Genomic DNA, 15869 nt, shown 5'->3' on the forward strand with positions numbered 1-15869 from the left:
CACAAGGCTATCATATATGGCAACAGTTGGTACCAGCCTTCCAAGGAGCCTTGATAATTTCAACACATTCTGCAAAAACTGTCTTTTAACCACAAAATGGAGTCTTGAGCATAAAATGTATTCTTTAATAAAACCTTTCCTTCCTTCTAGCACTCCTAACACAGTCTCTGGTGGGTATATGGATGTGTACAAAGAACATGCAGCAGCATTAGATGGAAGGATTCCTTTGGGATAAATGCATGTAAAGATGTAAGTAAAGGAACACCTCCAGTTGAAGACTGGTGGTGCAAAGTGTACCTTGTTGTACATTCAAGGTAAGGTTAACATGCAATTTAGGATAATGTGAGGGAGAAGTAATTGTGAATGGCATATATGGCTTGTGCACTGCATTAATGAAAGATAATAATAGGTTCTCCTACCTTGGCTGACCTGGTGGGGCGGAGGTGGCATTCACACCGGCCATCTCCTGCTATATCTTCTGGGTTGTTTTGCTTGCCTGCGTCATGCACTGTTGAAGATGGCTAAGAAACAGGCCAATCTTTGGCTCCCTGCACTCCTTCCAGACATTGTCCTTTTGTCACATGGTTCCTGAGTTCCAAATCTGAGAAACCAACAAGCCTTCCCCCTTAAACTGCTGCAAAACATGAAAGACTGCAAGATTTCCCACCCACCAATGGGCAAGCTCCCAATCACAGGCAATCTCCATGACTGGAGCTTGTCCACAGTATTAAATTAAGCTGACCTGGAAACTGCGTGTTGGGCAGGTGTAATTTCCGATAGGCCTTACATTCAATCGGAGTATGCACACTAAGGAATGTTAGCAGGCTATTTGTTTATGGAGAACATCACAATCAAGCCCAAATGGCCATCCACAAATGCAAACTTTTACAGCATGTCACTGAATAGTAACTGAGATGGTAACCCTGGATGATTATATCCCCAGAGACACTGTAGCCAATTGCCCCTAGCACCACTCCAATTTGGATCAGTTAACTCAGCATAGAAACAGCTTACCTACAGCGTTTGGTTTTTTTTCTACTTGATGAGTAACTAGGAAATCTAACCTCCAGCCACATTTACCGTAATATCCAGTCATTGTTTCTACACTAAAAACATAGCACTAAGCATTATTTTATTGCGCTGTTCACTTATATTTGCTCTATTCTTCATGCAGAAATGAATAATAACAAAGTACACTGCCTTATGTGTCAGCTGCCATCACCAGTGGAGGTGTACAATTGGCATTAGTCTTGTAGAGATGGAAAAAGTCAGGCAGGATTTCAGTTTCTGATTTTTATCCTGTGACCCCTGCTGGAAAATGTGCTTTTGTAGATTTTGGATGAAGGCAGGATCAGGTTTATAAGTGGTGCCTATTAACAATCTCACCGATAATTTACGTGGGGGTTCTGTAACTTTGGCGGAATATTGGTGAAAACCCTGAAGAAACAGCATAAATGGTTCCCCCAAGGTGTCCACTGATCTTCTGCCAAAGTTGCAGCGGGAGATCGGGGTTCCCTCATACATAAAGAGTGGCCAATTGGACAAGTGCCAGAGGAACTGTACCCCAACAAGAGTCTGCACCTTCAGCAAAGGAGGGGAGAAAATTAAAAATAAATGGAGAGCCTGTATTATTATACCACTACAGCAAAGAGTCATTTAAAGTGGATATATTGGAGAATAAAATGTTTTTGTATCAATATATTCTGAATATCCCCTAATACTGCTTGTAATATGTAAGCAGTTGCCATTATTAAGTACAATATGCATTAAGCATTTTAATGTATGAAAGTATGGAATTAGAAAAAGTCAGTTGGCCATTTGAACCTGCCCCTTGGAAGGGGCTTTCACAATCTGCCATTGATACAAAAGCCGTGGTAGTCCCCTCCATCATCCAGTAAAATAATTATCACCACAGGTCTAATCATGTGTTACAGAACCACTTATGGTACAATTGTGTGGCGCACAAGCATGAGCTGAATGCCTGACATTTTCTGCCATCTCATTTATGTTGGCAAAAAATGATGAAAAACAATATGCTGAACAAAGAAGATAGAGTGTAATTTGCTTTCTGTTAAGGATTAGTATTTATTGTAAAGAAGTGTTACCTGACACCAGAAATTTGGGATTAAACATAGCGCGGATTAAATCAGTGAACTGAATGTAATGCATAGTGATGTGTAACTATAGCATCAAACAGAAACAAAAAAGATTAACACATTGCTAGCCTTTTGAGGACCAATAAAGCTTTTTGCATCATACCAAAGAATTCTAAACATCTTTATAAAACTAACATTGTTGTGAAGTTCTGAAAAATGAACAGTTTGGAGATGGGTGGCATTTTATTCTCATTCGACAGTCAGTTTCATAGAATGATCCAACATTACTGGTGCTGCAGGATCTCATGGGCACGAGCACTCAGGGGTTAAATAGAGTCACAATGTAAACCCAGCAAGGAATTAAAGCTTCTTCAATTTAGAGAAGCACTTATAGCATGTGTACACAGAATACATAGTTTGGATGTGAAACAAGTTGTCTAAGATGAAAGTTAACTAAGTTATTTAGGGAAGCAGTTTATTACATACGAGAAGAACTATCTGTTGAAGGTAAGAATCTTTTTTGCATAATTCAACTTGTTAAACTAAAAAAATAGAATGTAAATGTACCCTACAGTGTCAATGAGGTTCCATGGTATTAGAAAATATTCCGGAATGTAGTTATGTCCCTACATGTGATGGCACCCACATTGCACGGTGTCCTTAAGTGTGTCTTGGCTGAGTTCTTTACTTATGTGATGAAAGCATGTGGAGCGTAGCTCATTGCAAGAGATTACCCTGATGCCTGAATGTGGATGACTGTTGTTATTCTTCTGCCCTAAAGGACTTTGAATTGGTACAATGGTCTACTGAACTATAAGAACACGGGTTTTGATTAATTGATGTTGGACCCCTGGAGTCAAAGGAGGTATCATGACAATGTTCAATAAGGTGTAATGTTGCAACCTGTCTCTTCTGTCCAAATTAGGATTCTCTCTTTTTGTATATATCTATGTTGGGCTATAACTCCTTTTATTAAAGGTGATTGTTCAAGTGCTACTTACTATATGGATACAGTAGCATAGTGGTTATGATACTGGACTAGTAATCCGGAGTCATGAGTTCAAATCCCGCCATGGCAGCTGGGGAATTTAAATTCAATTAATTAAATAAAATCTGAAATTAAAATACTAGTATCAGTAATGGTGGCCATGAAACTACCGGATTGTCGTAAAAAATCCATCTGGTTCATAATGTCCTTTAGGAAAGGAAACCTGCCGTCCTTACCCAGTCTGGCCGATATACGACTCCAGACCCACAGCAGTGTGGTTGACTCTTAATTGCCCTCTAAAATGGCCTAGCAAGCCACTCAGTTGTAAAATCTCGCAATAAGAATAAAACCGGACGGATCACCTGACATCAGACCACTAGGCACCGGACACGAAAAAGGCAAACCAAGCCCAGTCGACCCTGCAAAGTCCTCCTCACGAACATCTGGGGACTTGTGCCAAAATTGGGAGAGCTGTCCCACAGACTAGTCAAGCAACAGCCTGACATAGCCATACTCACAGAATCATACCTTTCAGCCAACATCCCAGACTCTTCCATCACCATCCCCGGGTATGTCCTGTCCTGTCCCACCGGCAGGACAGACCCACCAGAGGTGGCGGTACAGTCGTATACAGTCAGGAGGGAGTGGCCCTGGGAGTCCTCAACATTGACTCTGGATCCCATGAAATCTCATGGCATCAGGTCAAAAATGGGCAAGGAAACCTCCTGCTGATTACCACCTACCGCCCTACCTCAGCTGATGAATCAGTCCTCCTCCATGTTGAACACCACTTGGAGGAAGCACTGAGGGTAGCAAGGGCACAGAATGTACTCTGGGTGGGGGACTTCAATGTCCATCACCAAGAGTGGCTTTGTAGCACCACTGCTGGCCGAGTCCTGAAGGACATAGCTGCCAGACTAGGCCTGCGGCAGGTGGTGAGCGAACCAACATGAGGGAAAAACTTACTTGATCTCATCCTCACCAATCAACCTGTTGTAAATGCATCTGTCCATGACAATATTGGTAGGAGTGACCACCGCACAGTCCTCGTGGAGACGAAGTCCCGTCTTCGCCCTGAGGACACCATCCAACGTTTTGTGTGGCACTACCAATGTGCTAAATGGGATAGATTCAGAACCGATCTAGCAGCTCAAAACCGGGCATCCATGAGGCGCTGTGGGCCATCAGCAGCAGAATTGTATTCCAGCACAATCTGTAACCTCATGGCCCGGCATATTCCTCACTCTACCATTATCAACAAGCCAGGGGATCAACCCTGGTTCAATGAGGAGTGTAGAAGAGCATACCAGGAGCAGCACCAGGTGTACCTAAAAATGAGGTGCCAACCTGGTGAAGCTACAACTCAGGACTACATGCATGCTGAACAGCGGAAACAACATGCTTTAGACAGAGCTAAGCGATTCCACAACCAACAGATCAGATCAAAGCTCTGCAGTCCTGCCACTTCCAGTCGTGAATGGTGGTGGACAATTAAACAACTAACGGGAGGAGGAGGCTCTGCAAACATCCCCACCCTCAATGATGGCGGAGTCCAGCACGTGAGTGCAAAAGACAAGGCTGAAGCGTTTGCCACCATCTTCAGCCAGATGTGCTGAGTGGATGATCCATCTCGGCCACCTCCCGATATCCCCACCATCACAGAAGCCAGTCTTCAGCCAATTCGATTCACTCCACGTGATATCAAGAAATGGCTGAGTGCACTGGATACAGCAAAGGCTATGGGCCCCGACAACATCCCGGCTGTAGTGCTGAAGACTTGTGCTCCAGAACCAGCTGCGCCTCAAGCCAAGCTGTTCCAGTACAGCTACAACACTGGCATCTACCCGACAATGTGGAAAATTGCCCAGGTATGTCCTGTCCACAAAAAGCAGGACAAATCCAATCCGGCCAATTACCGCCCCATCAGTCTACTCTCAATCATCAGAAAACTGATGGAAGGTGTCGTCGACAGTGCTATCAAGCGGCACTTACTCACCAATAACCTGCTCACCGATGCTCAGTTTGGGTTCCGCCAGGACCACTCAGCTCCAGATCTCATTAAAGCCTTGGTCCAAACATGGACAAAAGAGCTGAATTCCAGAGGTGAGGTGAGGTGAGAGTGACTGCCCTTGAAATCAAGGCAGCATTTGATCGAGTGTGGCACCAAGGAGCCCTAGTAAAATTGAAGTCAATGGGAATCAGGGGGAAAACTCTCCAGTGGCTGGAGTCGTACCTAGCACAAAGGAAGATGGTAGTGGTTGTTGGAGGCCAATCATCTCAGCCCCAGGACATTGCTGCAGGAGTTCCTCAGGGCAGTGTCCTAGGCCCAACCATCTTCAGCTGCTTCATCAATGACCTTCCCTCCATCATAAGGTCAGAAATGGGGATGCTCGCTGATGATTGCAGTATTCAGATCCATTCGCAACCCCTCAGATAATGAAGCAGTCCGAGCCCGCATGCAGCAAGACCTGGACAAGATCCAGGCTTGGGCTGATAAGTGGCAAGTAAAATTTGCGCCAGACAAGTGCCAGGCAATGACCATCTCCAACCACCTCCCCTTGACATTCAACGGCATTACCATCGCCGAATCCCCCACCATCAATATCCTGGGGGTCACCATTGACCAGAAACTTAACTGGACCAACCATATAAATACTGTGGCTACAAGAACAGGTCAGAGGCTGGGTATTCTGCGGCGAGTGACTCACCTCCTGACTCCCCAAAGCCTTTCCACCATCTACAAGGCACAAGTCAGGAGTGTGATGGAATACTCTCCACTTGCCTGGATGAGTGCAGCTCCAACAACACTCAAGAAGCTTGACACCATCCAGGACAAAGCAGCCCGCTTGATTGGCACCCCTTCCACCACCCTAAACATTCACTCCCTTCACCACTGGCGCACTGTGGCTGCAGTGTGTACCATCCACAGGATGCACTGCAGCAACTCGCCAAGGCTTCTTCGACAGCACTTCCCAAACCCGCGACCTCTACCACCTAGAAGGACAAGAGCGGCAGGCACATGGGAACAACACCATCTGCACGTTCCCCTCCAAGTCACACACCATCCCGACTTGGAAATATATTGCCGTTCCTTCATCGTCGCTGGGTCAAAATCCTGGAACTCCCTTCCTAACAGCACTGTGGGAGAACCTTCACCACACGGACTGCAACGGTTCAAGAAGGCGGCTCACCACTACCTTCTTGAGGGCAATTAGGGATGGGCAATAAATGCCGGCCTTGCCAGCGACGCCCACATCCCATGAACGAATAATTTTTAAAAATCCTCACCTTGAAAAGCCTCTTCAAAACTCATTTCTTTGACCACTCCTTTGGTCACCTGCTTAACTCTTCTAATTCCTGCCCAGCGTCAGTTGTTCCTCACCCCCCTCCCCCTTCTCCATCTTTGTGAAGTGCCTTGGATGATTTGTTGCGTTAAAAGTGCTTTATAAGTACAGGTTGTTGTAAATCACTGATAAATATTTGACTATATGATTAGTTTAGATATTTAACTATTATGGGACAGAGTAACTTTAGTATACTAACCTTTTACATTTGGTGCCTGGGTTCAATTCCAGCCCAGTATGACATGATATTTTTTCCTCTTTGAGTGCTCTATGGCAAATGAATGTAAACTGTTTCAACCTGATTCTATTGGGTCTGATGCTACGGAACAAAACTGATTTTAATTTGGTGCAACTTGGCACTAAATCAGCTGCCTCATGGATGGGTGGCTGATGTCAAAAATGAAAAAAAAATCACAGGTGCAGTTAGGAGATGATCTTCTGAGATGGGGGGTAGGTTCCGGGAAGCAGTCAGTGCATATTATTGAAGCAGAGCAGAGGGAGGTGTGTCCTCCCTTCTGTGAGTGTTTGATGCTGGGGAAAGTGTTCCCTTGCAAAGCATTAATATCCCTACTCATCCTGACGTAACACAGAAAGAAAATATCCAAAAATATATGTTAAAAAGCTCCACATGCCCCAAATCTAATTCACAAGTAGAGAAGAGATAATCAGAAGCATGAATAGATCATTAGAGATGAATTTTGATTCATTGCTTTTTCATTGCCACTTACAAATTTGTGTTTCTCACAATTACCACTCAGGAATGTGGCCTATTATAGTGATTTGTTAATGGAGCTATTAAAAAAGTTGAAAATAACAGGCTCCCTTTTCTTAAACAAATGGATGAATGTCAAGCCCACTTTCTTCACTTTTGGGGTTGCAATGATCCTGACTCATTTGATTAAAGTCTCCATTTTTCTCATTTAACTGCAAAGGTCCTAAGTAAGATGAGTTTGGGGAAGCCTCAGCCTAGTTCCTAATGAGTGCAGTGCAACTCAAATCTGCCAATAATTACAGTGATGAGGCCATAAAGCGGCCTATGAAAAAACACACTCACCCTTGACTTCTAAAATTGGGGTTGAAAAAGCAATTATTGAGGTAGGATTAGACAGTTCTAATCTGCACCTGACCCATACTTTAACTGATCTAGGAACCATTGATTGCAAAAGTATCCCATTCCCCAGTGCTAATATCCCTTACTTTATGTGCATTGAAAACTTCAAATATAAACAATGAGTTGAAAGAGTTAAACTCTTAATATCTGTGGCTTTTTATGTAAATAAAAGATGCATAACTAATTATATATTTGCTGCTTTTAGCAAATGCACTAAGACTTGGGCTCAAATATTTCAACAGGTGTATTAGTGGAAAACATTCCACCTGATAGGAGAATTATGAACAAGTTGGCAAAGAAATCCCCAATGCTGACAGTGGATGCACATTTGAGAAACAAAAAAGAAGATGTGCTATTACATACCAGATTGGACCACCTGTATCGTGGCCATCGCATTGTCCTCTCAACATTACTGCATGAAAGTAGGACTGTAACAGAGGAACTTCAGAATCTGTTAAGGCAAAAAACAATACTCCAAAATTTTAAATTAGATGATTTAATTAAACAACTGAAGACTTTCAATAAGGGAGACAATGTTGAGATTAATTCAAACTTGGATTCAAGGGCAAGTGGAATAAATCCTTCGCTTCTCAGAAGAGGTAAGATGGCTGCTTCATCAACTCAGAGTAATTTGCAATCTGGACAGCAACGTGAGAGTTTGTTGTGTACCTGGGCTGGAATAGACAGGAGAACCAGTCCCAATTCATTTGTTCAAGATGAATTAGATGGAAAGCTTTCTGCAAATCAGTATGTGAAGAAAAGATCTCACATGTCCGCTCCTGTTAGTAAAAGTTCTTCAAGGGCATCTGGTTTCAGGTCGAAGTCTACTGCGTCTCTGCGAGGGAGAATTGCAGACGGTGATGTCGTCCAGTGTTTAACACACAAAGAACTGCGTCGTATGGCCAGCATTGAAAACATTTGCCAAAAGGAACTGGAGAGACAGAAGCACGACCGTTTACAGGAACGAGAACAATTCAAGAAATTAATGGATGAGAAAATTAAAGAGAAAATAAATAATTTTATAATGATGTTGGACAAAAACTTGAAATAGCATAGCTATATATACGTTAAATGCATAGGCTGTGTTTTGGAGATGCAAATCAGCAATTCTAATCCAGCGTCTCCACCTGAAACACAAATCTGTTCTTTTCTCTTTTGAGATACTCTCAGATGTGTTGTATATACAACACTTTCTGTTGTTATTTATTTTTGTTGCTTCAGCTTTTCTACAAAAAGAAATTCCTAGCCCCTATTCACTCAGTTTTGGATATAATTGAAATTACTGGGCATATGTAGGCTCCTTCAGCATTTTGCACTACTGTTAATACATATTTGAAAAGCAAATTGGGAAAAATATGATTTGAATACTGAATTGTGATCTTTGCAGACCCTGTGCAAAAAGAGGAATGCAGAAATCGCTCTACAAATGTCCATTCCTGATATTTGTTTGCGGGGAGGGAGGGAGATTTGAACAAGCATTTTTTAAATGAAAATTCATCTTTCAAGTTATGATTTGTTTTTGTAAGGGAAGTAAATGCACACAATGCTTTCTCCATACATTTTTGCATACAGTGGTAGAGCTAGGTTTGGCTAACTGGAGGGGTTTGGTCGACTTGTCAGAAAGGGGACCGAGCTGGGAACTGGGGAATGCCGACTTACCCAGTCCGAAGGGCAAGCCGGGAACCCCACAGGCCAAAACAGGAGGTTGAAGACTGGTGACAGGTTCCTGGGAGCAAAATGGAGGCGGTCCTCTAAAGCCACATTGACCGACCTCAAAGTGATTGGGGGGCATGACCCCTTGACCCCTTGACCCCTGACTGGTTTTATCATTGTTTTCATGTACTTGGTCCACTGAATAACATTTCACAATTAAGGTAAAGTGCCTGCATTATTTTCACCTGCTGACCCACCACCTCTCCAGAGCAAGGAGTCTAGCTTCCATCAATGACCACTTGCAGCTTAGGAAAAATAACAGAGTGGTGAAATTGGGCAGTCATGTCTTCTGTTGCTGTTCAAGGAGATGAAAGTGCTGGCTATGCATTACTCACCTGTCTAGTACATCTGTAGGCAGCACATTGACTAATACTGCCGATCATCACCATGCTAAACTGGAGAGCAGCAAAAGTAGAAAGTAGAATGGTGACCTTCCCACTGGCAGTGCCATTTATATAATTGCAGAATACTGCTGACCCAGAGCCTACGGAGGCGGCGATCCTCAGTCATTACCTGACAGGTGTGCTAGAGGTTGCAAATACAGTTGATGACATTATAGAAAGTGTGGCTCGACACTACGAACATACACATTAAGTTCGGCCCCTCGAGCCTGCTCTGTCATTTGATAAGATCATGGCTGATCTGATTGTGACCTCAACCCTACTTTCCCGTCTACCCACTATAACCTTTGACTCCCTTGTTAATCAGGAATCTATCCAACTCAGCCTTAAAAATATTCAATGACCCTGCCTCCACCGCTCTCTGGGGACTCACGACCCCCAGAGAGAAAAAAATTCTCCTTATCTCCGTCTTAAATGGGAGACCCCTTATTTTTAAACTGTGGCCCCTAGTTCTAGTCTCTCATAGGAACAGGAGTAGGCCATTCAGCCCCTCGTGCCTGCTCCGCCATTTGATAAGATCATGGCTGATCTGTGATCTAGCTCCATATACCTGCCTTTGGCCCATATCCCTTAATACCTTTGGTTGCCAAAAAGCTATCTATCTCACATTTAAATTTAGCAATTGAGCAAGTATCAATTGCTGTTTGCGGAACAGAGTTCCAAACTTCTACCACCCTTTGTGTGTAGAAATGTTTTCTACTCTCGCTCCTGGAAGGTCTGGCTCTAATTTTTAGACTGTGCCCCCTACTCCTAGAATCCCCAACCAGCGGAAATAGTTTCTCTCTATCCACCCTATCCGTTCCCCTTAATATCTTATAAACTTTGATCAGATCACCCCTTAACCTTCTAAACTCTAGAGAATACAACCCCAATTTGTGTAATCTCTCCTCTTAACTTAATCCTTGAAGTCCGGGTATCATTCTAGCACTCCCTCCAAGGCCAATATGTCTTTCCAAAGGTGCGGTGTCCAGAACTGCTCACAGTACTCCAGGTGCGGTCTAACCAGGGTTTTCTATAGCTGCAGCATAACTTCTGCCCCCTTGTACTCCAGTCCTCTAGATATAAAGGCCCACAAGGGGAAACATCCTCTCAGCATCTACCCCTTCTTGTCCCCTCAGGATCTTATATGTTTCAACAAGATCATCTCTCATTCTTCTAAACTCCAGTGTATACAGGCCCAACTTGTCCAATCTTTCCGCAGAAGATAACCCCCTCATCCCAGGAATCAGTCGGGTGAACCTTCTCTGAACCGCCTCCAAAGCAATTATGTTCTTTCTTAAATAAGGAGACCAAAACTGCACACAATATTCTAGATGTGGTCTCACCAATGCGCTGTACAACTGTAGCAAAACATCTCTACTTTTATATTCCATTTCCCTTGCAATAAATGACAACATTCCATTTGCCTTCCTAATCACTTGCTGTACCTGCATACTAACTTTTTGTGATTCATGTACTAGGACACCCAGATCCCTCTGTACCTCAGAGTTCTGCAATCTCTCTCCATTTAAATAATATACTGCTTTTCTATTCCTCCTGCCAAAGTGGACAAGTTCACATTTTCCCACATTATACTCCATCTGCCAAATTTTTGCCCACTCATTTAACCTATCTATATCCCTTTGCAGACTCCTAATGTCCTCTGCACAACATACTTTTCTACCTACCTTTGTATCATCCACAAATTTAGCAACCATACATTCGGTCCCTTTATCCAAATCATTGATATAAATTGTAAATAGTTGAGGCCCAAGCACTCATCCCTGGGGCACTCCACTTGTTACATCTTGCCAACCTGAAAATTACCCATTTATGCCTACTCTCTGTTTCCTGTTGGCTTACCAATCCATACTAATATGTTACCCCCTACACCATGAGCTCTTATTTTGTGTAGTAGCCTTTGATGTGGCACCTTGTTAAAAGCCTTCTGGAAATCCAAGTACACCACATCCACAGGATTCCCTTTATCCACGTTGCTTGTTACTTCCTCAAAGAACTCTAATAAATTAGATTTCCCTTTCACAAAGCCGTATTGACTCTGCCTGATTGCATTGAGATTTTCTAAGTGCCCTGCTATAACCTCATTACTGATAGATTATAGGGGTATGGTAGCATAGTGGTTATGTTACCGGACTAATAATCTGGAGTCATGAGTTCAAATCCTGCTATAGTAGCTGGGGAATTTAAATTCAATTATTTAAATAAAATCTGGAATTTAAAAAAACTAGTATCAGTAATGGTGACCGTGAAACCACTGGATTGTCGTAAAAAACCATCTGGTTTATGAGTGCCCTTAAGGGAAGGAAACCTGCCGTCCTTACCCGGTCTGGCCAATATATGACTCCAGACCCACAGCAATGTGGTTGATTCTTAATTGCCCTCTGAAATGGCCTAGCAAGCCACTCAGTTGTAAAATCTCACTTAAAAAAGTCATAATAATAAAACCGGATGGACCACCCAGCATCGGACCACTAGGCACCGGACATGGCAAAGGCAAACCAAGCCCAGTCGACCCTGCAAAGTCCTCCTCACAAACATCTGGGGATTTGTGCCAAAATTAGGAGAACTGTCCCACAGACTAGTCAAGCAACAGCCTGATATAGCCATACTCACAGAATCATACCTTTCAGCCAACGTCCCAGACTCTTCTATCACCATCCACTGGGTATGTCCTGTCTCACCGGCAGGACAGACCAACTCGAGGTGGCGGTACAGTGATATACAGTCAGGAGGGAGTGGCCCTGGGAGTCCTCAACATTGACTCCGGACCCCATGAAATCTCTGGCATCAGGTCAAATATGGGCAAGGAAACCTCCTGCTGATTACCACCTACGGTCCTCCCTCAGCTGATGACTCAGTCCTCCTCCATGTTGAGAAGCAGAGGGTAGCAAGGGCACAGAATGTACTCTGGGTGGGGGACTTCAATGTCCATCACCAAGAGTGGCTCGGTAGCACCACTGCTGGCCAAGTCCTGAAGGACATAGCTCCTGGACTGGGCCTGCGGCAGGTTGTGAGCAAACCAACACGAGGGAAAAACCTACTTGACCTCATCCTCACCAATCTAACTGTTGCAGATGCATCTGTTCATGACAGTATTGGTAGAAGTGACCACTGCACAGTCCTCGTGGAGATGAAGTCCCGTCTTCGCACTGAAGACACCATCCAACGTATTGTGTGGCACTATCGCTGTGCGAAATGGGATAGATTCAGAACAGATCTAGCAGCTCAAAACTGGGCATCCATGAGGCACTGTGGGCCATCAGCAGCAGCAGAATTGTATTCCAGCACAATCTGTAACCTCATGGTCCAGTATATTCCTCACTCTACCATTACCAACAAGCCAGGAGATCAACACTGTTTCAATGAGGAGTGTAGAAGAGCATGCCAGGAGCAGCACCAGGCGTACCTAAAAATGAGGTGCCAACCTGGTGAAGCTACAACTCAGGATTACATGCATGCTAAACATGCTATAGATAGAGCTAAGTGATTCCACAAGCAACAGATCAGATCAAAGCTCTGCAGTCCTGCCACATCCAGTCGTGAATGGTGGTGGACAATTAAACAACTAACGGGAGGAGGAGGCTCTGTAAACATCCCCATCCTCAATGATGGCGGAGTCCAGAACGTGAGTGCAAAAGGCAAGGCTGAAGCGTTTGCAACCATCTTCAGCCAGAAGTGCCAAGTAGATGATCCATCTCGACCTCCTCCCGATATCCCCACCATCACAGAAGCCAGTCTTCAGCCAATTCGATTCACTCCATGTGATATCAAGAAACAGCTGAGTGCACTGGATACAGCGAAGGCTATGGGCCCCGACAACATCCCAGCTGTAGTGCTGAAGACTTGTGCTCAAGAACTAGCCAAACTGTTCCAGTACAGCTACAACACTGGCATCTACCCGACAATGTGGAAAATTGCCCAGGTATGTCCTGCCCACAAAAAGCAGGACAAATGCAATCCGGCCAATTACCACCCCATCAGCCTACTCTCAATCATCAGCAAAGTGATGGAATGTGTCGTCGACAGTGCTATCAAGCGGCACTTACTCACCAATAACCTGCTCACCGATGCTCAGTTTGGGTTCTGCCAGGACCACTCAGCTCCAGACCTGATTACAGCCTTGGTCCAAACATGGACAAAAGAGCTGAATTCCAGAGGTGAGGTGAGAGTGACTGCCCTTAACATCAAGGGCAGCATTTGACCGAGTGTGGCACCAAGGAGCCCTAGTAAAATTGAAGTCAATGGGAATCAGGGGGAAAACTCTCCAGTGGCTGGAGTCACACCTAGCACAAAGGAAGATGGTAGTGGTTGTTGGAGGCCAATCATCTCAGCCCCAGGACACTGTCCTAGGCCCAACCACCTTCCCTCCAACATAAGGTCAGAAATGGGGATGTTCACTGATGATTGCACAGTGTTCAGTTCCATTCGCAACCCCTCAGATAATGAAGCAGTCCGTGCCCGCATGCAGCAAGACCTGGACAAGATCCAGGCTTGGGCTGATAAGTGGCAAGTAACATTCGTGCCAGACAAATGCCAGGCAATGACCATCTCCAACAAGAGAGAGTCTAACCACCTCCCCTTGACATTCAATGGCATTACCATCACCGAATCCCCCACCATCAACATCCTGGGGGTCACCATTGACCATAAACTTAACTGGACCAGCCACATAAATACTGTGGCTACAAGAGCAGGTCAGAGGCTGGGTATTCTGCGGCGAGTGACTCACCTCCTGACTCCCCAAAGCCTTTCCACCATGTACAAGGCAAGTCAGGAGTGTGATAGAATGCTCTCCACTTGCCTGGATGAGTGCAGCTTCAACAACACTCAAGAAGCTCGAAACCATCCAGGACAAAGCAGCCCGCTTGATTGGCACCATCCACAGGATGCACTGCAGCAACTAGTCAAGGCTTCTTCGACAGCACCTCCCAAACCCGCGACCTCTACCACCTAGAAGGACAAGGGCAGCAGGCACATGGGAACAACACCACCTGCACGTTCCCCTCCAAGTGACACACCATCCCGACTTGGAAATATATCACTGTTCCTTCATCATCGCTGGGTCAAAATCCTGGAACTCCCTTCCTAACAGCACTGTGGGAGAACCTTCACCACATGGACTGCAGCAGTTCAAGAAGGCGGCTCACCACCACTTTCTCAAGAGCAATTAGGGATGGGCAATAAATGCTGGCCTCACCAGCGACGCCCACATCCCATGAACGAATAAAAAAAAATTCTTGCATTTTCCCTATGACAGATGTTAAGCTAACTGGCCTGTAGTGTCCTGCTTTCTGTCTCCCTCCTGTCTTGAATAGAGGAGTTACATTCACTATTTTCCAATCTGATGGGACCCTTCCAGAATCTAGGGAATTTTGGAAAATTAATACCAATGCATCTACTATCTCTGCAGCCACTTCTTTTAAGACCCTAGGATGAAGTCCGTCAGGACTTGGGGACTTGTCAGCTTTTAGTTCTAATATTTTTAGCAGATCTATTGGCATGCCTTCTTTTATTTTGCACCACTTCAATCATGAAATATTATATTTGGGGTGGTTAAAAAGCAACATCATTAATTTCAACTTGACTTGCTAACTGGCATGGAACTCTGTATAGCTCACAGTTAGATATCTTGTTGCTTCCTGAGCTGCAATGAAAGTTAGTATTGTAACATCCCTTTTCTACCCAACAACACTTCAAAAATAATTTATGTGAAGTGACTGAAGATATTTCTCATAGGGGATATGGCGCTATATAAATGCAAGTTATCCTTTTCATACTCCCGCTTTAACATTCTTCCTATTCTGCTGAACTCTTGTAAATGCTTCAATCATAGTCAGCTTTCCAGTCATTTTGGAAACAATATTTGGTTGTTTTGTTTCTGTAAAAACATTCTCTAAGTCTTCCGATGCCAAAAATTGCAGCTAATTTATACATAGCAATGTCCCATAAATAGCAAATTAGATAACTGACCAGCTAAATCTGGTTATGGTTGTATTGGTTTTGGTTAAATGTTGGCCAGGACACTGGGTGAGCTGCTCTTTTTAAATACATGTGAACAGGCACATAGGGCCTCGATTTAATAACTCATCCAAAAGATAGCACTTCTGAATGTAGCATTTCTTCAATGCTGCACTGAAATGTCAACCTAAGAAGCCACTAAAAAAAAATTAACATCAGATAAATAACCTCTGCTCCTATAAGAGTTGCAATGGAGTA

This window comes from Heptranchias perlo, chromosome 5 (genome assembly GCF_035084215.1).
Source record: "Heptranchias perlo isolate sHepPer1 chromosome 5, sHepPer1.hap1, whole genome shotgun sequence".
Taxonomy (NCBI): domain Eukaryota; kingdom Metazoa; phylum Chordata; class Chondrichthyes; order Hexanchiformes; family Hexanchidae; genus Heptranchias; species Heptranchias perlo.